Here is a 10,826-nt window from a genome sequence, read left to right on the forward strand (position 1 = left end):
GATTGGCCGCCTTCTGTAACCGCTACAGTTCCCACACCTATATAAGGCCCTTAACCCTTTCACTTTTTTACTTTCACTTCTTCATTTATTCATTTCTTGCTCCGATCATTTTCATCTCTTAATTTCTTGCTTGTTTGATCGTAAAACCAACTTTGCCAACTTCTCCATTTGCCATTCCTTGATCGAAAGTGCTCATTTGTTACCTCTTTCACTCGTCATTTTACATTCTTCAACTGTTTTTTCAATCTTTCTTATATTTCCTTCAACTGTTTCGTTTCCTACTTCAAATTCACAAATCTTCTTTTTCACATCTTCCAAATGTCTGCCAACACCGAAACTACCTCCCAGGACGTTCCCTCGGTTTCTTCTCAGGGAGCCGAGCCAACCTCACAACCCAAGGGAAAAACCTTCGTCGAACCGACTGCCTTGGACATAGTGCCGTCCAAACCCAACTACAACAAAGAATTTGACGTCGAGAAGCCATCCCCGGTCGCGGATAGGGGTTTCGACGTAAGGCGATATCCTTCGTCTATTACGGAGGATAAACTTGACTAGGTCCGAGCAGACTGCAGATGGGATAACCGTCCGGTGCAGGTGTTCGCCCCCGGGCCCGACGAGTCTATCTCCGATCATAGAGAAGGTTTCTTGTATGTTTACACCTATCCATTTACGCTCAAACTCGACCCTGCAATTGACCCGGTTATCTTGGAGATGTGTCGGACTAACAATGTGACTTGGCCCCCAATTATCGGAGGACCGTGGCACGCTCCGGTTATTGGCCAACAATGTCAAGAGAAAATTCACGATGGCGCATTTCATCCGGCTATATTCCCCGAGGCTCTTCCGAGGGGGCATGATAAAGCTCGCCAAGCGAGGTCGGAACCCGATCTTTTCCAAAATGGACGAAGACAGAGATCGAGGGTGGTTAGAACGCTATGTCCGGGTAAGGACCGCGGACATTATTCCGGCCGGGTACATGCCCTTTCCGGAGAGATGGAACGATAGGCGTAAGTTTCTCAGTTCTCCCTTCGATAATTATTCTTCCTCCGTGCTTTATCGACACTTGCTCCCTTGCATCCACGTGATTTTTTCCCTTTTTTCTTTTTATCAGCCGTGGCATGGATACCTCCGGCCGTCCGGAACATGACCGAATGGGTTGGAGCAATCATCGGTCAATATACTCATGAAAAATGGACATGGGGGGACCTGTCGCGTGGCCGATGGGTTGCCCAAAATCACGGTAATCCTCTCCTTGATTTGGTATATATTGCATCCTCTCCTTTTTTCTTTTCTTTTTATAACCCCTTCGGTATTCAGGTTTACCCAAGGGCTCGGTGGAGCCAAGACCGGAACCAGCAGCCGAGCCTGCTGCACCGGTTCCTGAGTTTGATACGGCAGGGTCATCTCGGCTCATTGCTGCTGCCGGTAAGAGACGGAGAAAGCCCTCGGACAAAGGGCAGAAACCAAAGAAAAGGGCAAGGAGGGTTGTTCGGACTCTGAGGGATGAATCTGAGCCCGACTTTCTTATTCGAAGGGTCGGTGAGGGCCCCTCCGTCGCCTCTGTTCCGGAGGAGGAAGCCACCATTCCTCCCTTTCCTACTGCTGAGGAAGGACCTTCCGCTCCGGCTCTGCACACAGGTGGGGAAGAAGTTCTTTATCCAACTCCTCTAAGGTCAATTGAATTCGTTGACATTTCAGGTGAAGCTTTATCTGAAGAGACTCCCTTGCAAAGGCCTAAAAGATCCGGGCTAGCTTCGACTGCTGAAGTCGAACAAAGAACAGAGTCAGCCCCTGATACCGAGGCTCCAATGGAGACCGACCTTCCCGGTGGTGACCGGCCTGCAACATCCGAGGCACGCTTCTACCGAGACCGGCGGGGCGCTCCAACTTCTCCTACTGCGCCGAGGTCTGATAACCTCGATGATATGTTCTTGGATACCCCTCCAGCAATCGGGGAAGCTGCCGGTTTCAAACATCTCCCAATTTCTCGAGCCACGAGGACAGCTACCCAGGCCACCAAATCGGGTGCGAGAGATAGCCTAGTAGGTATCTTTCCGGCCCCTAGTGTGGAACTGAGAAGGACAAGGTCGGCCATGGTCACAGTCCCCGAGGATTGCAGCTTTTTGTCCCGTCCTGTGGGAGTAGCAAGCTATCTGAGGCCTCTCATTTCGGACTCGGATAAGAGAAAAATGGCCGGAGTCCCCTGGCAGTGCCTCATTAATGAGGGCATGCACGCAGGCAACCGGGTAAGCTTATCATCCAATCTTTCCATAATTCAATGTGATCCTCAGCTCTAGCTTTATCCGAGTTTAACTTTATTTGTTTTTTCTGCAGAGCGTTGTACTCGTCAACGAGGCCTTTATCCGCGCCCAACATGAGGTTGACGACCTTAGAGGCCAGCTGGATGCCCAGGGCCGAGAAACGGAGAAATTCCAGCACCTTCTTCAAGAAAAAGAAGAACAATTGAGCCGGGCAGCTGCTCTTGCCAACCTTCAACCCGAGCTCGAAATGGCGAAGGCCAAAAATCTTCGTTTGAAGACCGAGTTGGTAGAAATGGTTGAAAAGAACCGGCTCCTTGAAGCGGATAATGTCGGCCTTAGCCAAGACAATGCCCGTTTTTCTTCGAGGCTTGGTGAACTCGAGGCCACTATCTCCCAACTTCGAAGTGAGCTTAATTCGGTCAAGGCCGATGCCGTGAAGATGGCAGAGAGGCATCGACTGCTTGAATACGAGAATGCTAAAGACAAAGAGAAGCTGAGGGTAGTCGAACAGAAAGCCGAGGCTCGGGCTCGGATTAGTGACGAGCTCAAGAGCAAATTCGAGGAGGCAGCCGAGGCCAATGACGTGCTTCAGGCCGAGCTCGAGTCGGCTACCCAAATTCAAAGAATTCTCGAAGAAGAGAGATCAGAATGGCGGTGGCTAAATTGGCAAAAGCCGAGGCCGACTTAGAAGAGTCTCTTAAGGATATTTCGGCTGCCGAGGCTCGTACTACGATTGTGGTTGAGTATGAGCGGTGAAAATCCCGGAGGGTTACCCTCGAACAGGCTCAACAAGGATTAGGGGATCTCCAGGCTCAGATACTTGAAGCCAAAGCAATCGAGGAGGAGGCTAAGAAAGCCCTCGATTCTGAGTATGAGGATTCCGAGCGAACAGTCTCGAGACTCGGCTCTTATCGCTTGGGTAGATCGGGACTGCATTAGCCTTTATTTTGTTTTTGCCTTTTGACTTGTGAAAAGTTCAAGTGTAAAAACTCTTCGTATATGAAATGAGCATTTCCCTTTTGATTGTCTCTTCATTATTTTATTCGAATACTCGTTATGATATTTGCCTTAATCACTTATCACATTTAGGAATAGTCAAATGTTTGGGCTGTGCCTAAGTGTTGGCTTTTCTCTTCGTTCGGTACATTTTGGTCCGAGGATTTGATTGAGTGATTTGCCCGCGGGACTTATTTATGCTTTGTGAATTCAGACGTCTCCGAATCACGTTAGGCATTTTAGGGCCGAGGTTTTCCGACCGCTTACTTGTCATAGATTAGGTTCGGATATTTTTGAATCCTGCCTTGTCAAATTTTGATATGGTACATAGTCCCCATTTGAGGGTGTTAAAAAGATTTTGGCTTGGTTCTACGCGACCTTGTTGCCATTGTGGAATTTCGACGGTAGTCCCCGGTGTAGGGTATTTTTAAAATGATGCCGAATTTCGATATTTTGGTAGTCCAGGTGTAGGGTATTTAATAAGAAGACACGTCCGAGATGGAATTTTTCATAATTTTCTTTATATTGCAAGTATTTGCACGTACATAATATGAAGACTTCATCCATTTCCTTACATTAAATTTTTCCGTAGCAAATACTAAGCGGACACGATTCATTTTTGATCGTTTGGTCCTTACATCGAAACCTAACACAGAAGGTCCGGGATTAGACAAAGATGGGAAATATAAAATTTTGAGGACTTCTCCGGGGTAGCACTTAATAGTGTTCCTTCATCTGCTTTGTTGAGTTGGAACTCATTTTAACTTTCCGGGGTAGGCCTCGATGTGGGTATGATAGTCCCCTAGTGTTTATCCGAGCTGCATGATCGGGTAAGCACTATCAAGTTCCCGCTCGAGGGGTATACCCCGAGTTCCCGGATACTTTGCCTCGTTTTCATAAAGTAACACGTTGTACTTGTTGTCTCATTAAAAACCTTGTCGGAAAACCCACTTCGGGATAAAACCGTACTAAGAAAAAGAGTGCAACACGTGTTTTCAGACCTAACTTCGGTACCGACTTTCCGTAAAAAGAAGACAGATTAACAATAAAAATGATCACAAGGGTTGACATCCATACCTTAGCAGTAGTATCTCTTCAAATGAGCCACATTCCAGTTATTGCGCAACCGTTGTCCGTCCATGGATTCCAGCTGGTACGACCCTTTGCCCGTTATTCCTGTTATCTTGTACGGCCCTTCCCAGTTTGGACCCAACTTTCCGTCGTTGGGATTCTTGGTGTTCAAAGTAACTTTTCGAAGCACCAAGTCCCCAACTTGGAAATGTCGAAAATTGGCCCTCCGGTTGTAGTACCTTTCCATTCTCTGTTTCTGAGCCGCAATACGGACCAACGCATTTTCGCGTAGTTCATCCGCGAGGTCGAGTTTTATGGCCATGGCCTCCTCGTTTGACCCACCGGTGGCGTATTTGAATCGGAGGCTCGGTTCGCCAACTTCTACTGGGATGAGAGCTTCGGCCCCGTAAACCAACGAGAAAGGCGTTTCTCCCGTGCTTGATTTTGATGTAGTTCGGTAAGCCCATAATACCTCCGGTAGCACCTCCCTCCATTGATGTTTGATGTTTCAAGTCTTTTCCTTAGATTTTGAATTATTGTTTTGTTCGTGGATTCCGCTGTCCGTTTGCACTTGGGTGATACGGAGTTGATATAATTTTCTTGATCTTTAACCCTTCGAAAAATTATTGACCTTGCTTGCCTTGGCGAATTTCGTTATCACAAGTTATTTAAACGGGATGCCGAAACGACGGATAATATGGTCCCATATGAAGTCAATAACCTCCTTTTCTCTAATCTTTTCGAAGGCTGCGCTTTAATCCATTGGAGAAATAGTCGGTCATAAACAAAATGAAACGGGCCTTACTCGGGTGCCCATGGCAAAGGACCAACGATGTTCATTCCCCACTTCATGAAAGGCCAAGGTGAGATCACCGGGTGTAGCAACTCCCCAGGCTGATGGATCATCAGGGCATGCCTTTGACACCCATCGCATTTCCGGACAAAATTCTTCGAGTCCTCCTCCATCCGGTTCCAGTAATAACCGACTGTGATAATTTTTCGAACCAAGACTTCTGCACCGGAGTGATTACCGCAGGTACCCTCGTGAACTTCTCTGATCACATAATCGGTTTCTCTGGGACCTAAACACTTGGCCAGGGGTCCGAAGAAAGACCGCCGATACAATTGATCGTCTATTAAGCAGAACCGTGCTGCTTTGGTCCTCAGTGACCGTGATTCTTTTGGGTCACTCGGGAGCTTTCCATCTTGTAAGTAGTCGATGTATTTGTTGCGCCAATCCCAAGTTAGACCCATCGTGTTTATCTCAGCATGCCCGTTTTCAACCGCCGAATTCATCAACTGCACTATGGTACCGGGGTTGATTTCCTCCCCTTCGATTGAAGAGCCCAAATTGGCCAGTGCATCGGCTTCGTTATTCTGCTCCCTGGGTACATGCTGCATGGTCCACTCTTTAAACCGGTGCAGTATCACCTGAGTCTTCTCCAAATATCTTTGCATTCGTTCATCCTTAACCTCAAAGACGCCATTCACTTGGTTAACGACCAAGAGAGAGTCGCATTTTGCTTCAATTATTTCGGCCCTCAGACTCCGAGCTAACTCCAAACCTGCAATCATAGCCTCATACTCGGCTTCATTGTTAGTCAATTTAATAGTTCTAATCGACGGCCTAATGGCATCCCCGGTGGGGGTTTTAAGGACGAGATACCCGAAGCCTTTCCCGAGGTTAGCAATAATTCTTTTTCGACCTCGGGAATCATGGCCGGGGTAAAATCTGCCACAAAATCGGCCAAGATTTGAGACTTAATGGCTGTCCTAGGCTTATATTCGATGTCATATCCGCTAATCTCTATGGCCCATTTGGTCAATCTACCCGATAATTCCGATTTATGCATGACATTCTTTAGCGGGTAAGTAGTTACTACGCATATCGGATGGCATTGAAAGTAAGGTTTCAGCTTTCTTGAAGCACTTACCAATGCCAAAGCCAACTTTTCGAGGTGGGGATAACGAGTCTCCGCATCCCCTAGAGTTCTACTCACATAATATATTGAAAATTGCGTACCTGCTTCTTCTCGGACCAAAACACCGCTTACCGCTACCTCGGATACGGCAAGGTATAGGAACAACTGTTCGTCTGCCTTCGGTGTGTGCAGTAGAGGCGGACTTGATAAGTATCTTTTTAACTCCCGCAAAGCTTTTACGGCATTTCGATGTCCAGTCGAAGTCATTCTTCTTCCTCAATAATGAGAAGAAACGATGATTTTTACCCTAAGACCTTGAAATGAAACGGCTCAGTGCCGCTATCCTTCCGGTGAGCCTCTGCACTCCTTTGACGTTATTCACCACCTCAATATCCTCGATGGCTTTGATCTTGTCCAGGTTAATTTCAATTCCCCGGTTCGACACCATGAAACCCAAAAATTTGCCAGATCGGACACCGAAGGCACATTTTTTCGGGTTAAGCTTCATGTTGTATTTGCGGAGTACATCAAAGGTTTCCTGCAAATGTTTTAAATGGTCCTCTGTTTTCAGGGACTTGACCACCATGTCATCAATATAAACTTTCATTGTTTTCCCTATTTGTTCTTCGAACATTCCATTAACTAGGCGTTGGTACATTGCACCGATATTTTTTAATCCGAAGGGCATGACATTGTAACAGTAAGTCCCGTATCGGGTAATGAAGGATGTTTTCTCTTGATCCTCCGGGTGCATCCTGATTTGGTTGTACCCAGAGTAAGCATCGAGAAAACTTAACATCTCATGCCCGGCCGTTGCATCGATCATTCGATCGATGTGAGGCATCGGAAATGAATCCTTCGGGCATGCTTTGTTCAAATCCTTATAATCAACACACATTCTAAATTTATTACCTTTCTTTGGCACAACCACTACATTCGCTAGCCAGTCCGGGTATTTTACCTCCCGGATAGAGCCTATTTTTAAAAGCTTTGTTACCTCATCCTTTACGAAGGCGTGTTTCGGTTCTGCCATGGGCCTCCTTTTTTGTTTCACTGGGGGAAATCTCCCATCAAGGCTGAGCTTATGAGTCGTCACTTTCGGTGGCACACCTGTTATGTCTATATGGGACCATGCAAAATAATCGGCATTAGCTTGAAGAAATTTAATTAACTTGTCCCTGAGCTTCGAGGTTAACCCCGTGCCCAGGTATACCTTTCTATCCGGTAGATATTCGAACAAGATGACTTGTTCCAGCTCCTCCACGGTAGATTTGGTTGCATCCGAGTCATCCGTGATAATACGAACTGTACGCCGAAATCATCTTCTTCACCAACCGGATCTGATCCCTTCTATTCTGCTTTCGAACCCGTTTCCTTTAATTGCTATTTGGTGTCTTTGCCTCCGATTAATTCATCATCTCTTTTGTTCGGCTTTTTTGGAAAAAATGGCGCTTCCTTGACCGCGAACATCTCCCTTGCAGCGGGCTGTTCACCTCGAATAGTTTTAATCCCCTCCGGGGTCGGGAACTTCAGCAACTGATGTAGTGTTGGCGGTATTGCTCTCATGCTATGAATCCACGGTCTACCGAGCAAAGCATTATACTTCATATCTCTCTCGATGACATAGAATATCGTCTGTTGTATGGTGCCGTCAATGTTGACCGGTAAAGAAATCTCTCCCTTCGTGGTTTCACTTGCCATATTGAACCTATTGAGTACTCGAGCTATCTGCACAATTTGGTTGAGTAGCCTTAGCTACTCTACTACTCTCCACCAGATGATGTTGGCCGAGCTACCTGGGTCAATCAAAATACGTTTAACTTGTGATTTAAAAATAAGAATAGAAATTACCAATGCATCATTGTGCGGTTGAATGATGCCTTCTGCATCCTCGTTGCTAAAGGAGATGGAACCCTCGGGTAAATAGTCCCGGCTGCGCTTCTCTCGTACAATGGAAACCTTTGTTCGTTTCATCATCGGTCCTCGTGGGGCATCCGTTCCCCCAATTATCATATTGATTACATGTTGAGGTTCCACCGGATCAGCACGCTTTTGATTCTCCCTTTCTTTGTAGTGGTTTTTGGCTCGTTCACTCAGAAATTCTCGAAGGTGGCCATTCTTCAATAAACGAGCCACCTCTTCCCTTAACTGTCGACAGTCTTCGGTTCTGTGCCCATGAGTCTCATGATACTCACACATCATGCTCGGGTCCCGTTGACCCGGGTCTGACCTCAATGGCCTCGGCCATCTGGCCTCTGTGATACGGCCGATAGCCGAGACGAGGTCCGAGGTGTTGATATTGAAGTTGTACTCTGATATCCTCGACAAGTCTTTGTTGCTAGCCAAGCTTCCGGCATCGCTCCTAAATGAGAGGCCCCGACTGCTTGACGAGCGTTCTGCCCGTTTATTGCTCCTACCCGAGAAGTGACTGGGACCAACCCTTGATTTTTTTGACCCGAAGCTCGGCTTTTCCGAATGAGAGTATGGCCGATACCTTTCTCTCGATGGTCGCGTCTCCGGCTCGTAATTTTCCTCGACCTCTCAGAGCTTTTGCTCATATTTATAGGTCCCGGGGGAAGTTCGAGTTGGTTGTTCTCTACCCGAATCTTTGATTCGTACCTGTTATGAACATCCGCCCAGGTTACAGCCTCATATTCTAACAAATTTTCTTTCAGTTTGAATGAGGCCGTCGAGCTCCGAGGATTAAGCCCTTTGGTAAAAGCTTGCGCAGCCCATTCCTTCGGAACCGGAGGGAGCTCCATCCGTTCCCTTTGGAAACGGTTCACAAATTCTCGTAACAACTCATCATCCCTTTGGGCTATACGGAAGATGTCCGCCTTCCGGGCCTGCACCTTTTTGGCTCCGGCATGGGCTTTTATGAATGCATCCGTGAGCATCTCAAAAGAAGTGATTGAATGCTCGGGTAGATGGTCGTACCAGGTCAATGCTCCTTTCGATAGAGTTTCCCCAAACTTTTTCAACAACACGGACTCAATTTCATCCTTTTCGACGTCATTGCCTTTAATGGCACAGGTGTACGAAGTCACGTGCTCCTGTGGGTCCGTTGTGCCGTCATATTTCTGGATATCCGGCACTTTAAACCTCTTCGGGATCAACTTCGGAGCCGCACTTGGAGGGAAAGGCCTTTGAATGTACCTTTTTGAATCCGGCCCTTTTAGAATAGGCGGAGCCCCCGGGATTTGATCCACCCGAGAGTTATACGTTTCCACCCTCTTCTCTGTTGAATCTACCCGCTTTGCCAAGGTTTCGAGCATCTTCAGAACTTCGGTGGACGATCCGGCTCCGGATCCGTTACTCTCGACTATTCGTGTTTCATCCCTCCTTGGTTCAGTGACTCCTTTTGACCTTACCGGGGTTGCCTTGTCGTTTTTGCTCTGCAGCTGAGCTATTGCAATCCCTGTTCGGCTATGGCAGTCCCTTGTTCCTGCAACATTTCAAATATTAAACGTAAGTTAATCTCATCAGGAGTATCCAGTGTTTTCCGGCCTTGAGCCCGGGACAAAGTAATTGAGTTATGAGTATTCAGGGGATCGGTGGCCGGAAGGGCGGCATTCTCCTGGTTGACAGTATTCTGCCGATCGAGGCCCTCTTTCGAGTCCACAGCATTGGGGTCGGCTGGATCCGCAGGTGGGTTTCGTAACCCACTGTTGTTTTCGTTGTCAGCCACAATTTCATTGTTGTTGACATGACGCATTGTCTGTTGTTTGCCATTTTGTCCGTTTTTTGAGGAGACTAGCAGATTCCTCAATCAACGGTGAAAGAAGGAAGAAGCAAAGATTTAAAAACCACTATTATCCTTGCCCCACTGTGGGCGCCAAACTGTTTATCTCGAATTTCGGTATTAATTGAATTTGTAAGTGAGGTATAGGATATGTGGATAATTTTTAATCTATTATTTGGTTGATATGAAATTGATATAGACTTATTTGTAATAATATATGTAGATATGTGAGTTTTCGCCTAGAATAGATATATCGATATTGGTGATTGAGCTAAATATATATATATATGGCAATATATTGCATTGAGTGGATGAACAAGCCAAAATATACTTCAAATCCGGACTAAAATGAGAGGGAGAGAAAGCTTTAATATATTTACGTATTACAATGTTCTAGATCTCAAAAAGTCAACCCCTAAAAGTAGGGAAATGTCCTCTATTTATAGTTTTGCCTCATGGGCCTTACATACAATATAAAGCCTTTTAGAATAAAGAAACCCTAAAAGGATAAGGTAGGACCGTACGGTCTGACACCGTACGGTTGTCAGTACAAAATCCGCAACTGGTTAACCGGACCAACGGCCACGATCAGTTCAGACATGGAGAAATCAGACTAACGGCCACGAGAACTTGATTTGGGGAAACCGGACTAACGGCAACGCTGAGTTTGGTCCGAGACATCGGACCAACAGATTTACTTCTCTTTTCTCGGATCAGCCACATCTTGTGCAATCCCCCCCGGTCTGAAGAAAAGACTGATCATACTCATTTGGTCCTACCCTCGGCCCCCGGTCTCACCGGTCTTGGATATATCCGGTTTTTACCGTATACAAT

The sequence above is a fragment of the Lycium ferocissimum genome, chromosome 8 (assembly GCF_029784015.1).
Source record: "Lycium ferocissimum isolate CSIRO_LF1 chromosome 8, AGI_CSIRO_Lferr_CH_V1, whole genome shotgun sequence".
NCBI lineage: Eukaryota > Viridiplantae > Streptophyta > Magnoliopsida > Solanales > Solanaceae > Lycium > Lycium ferocissimum.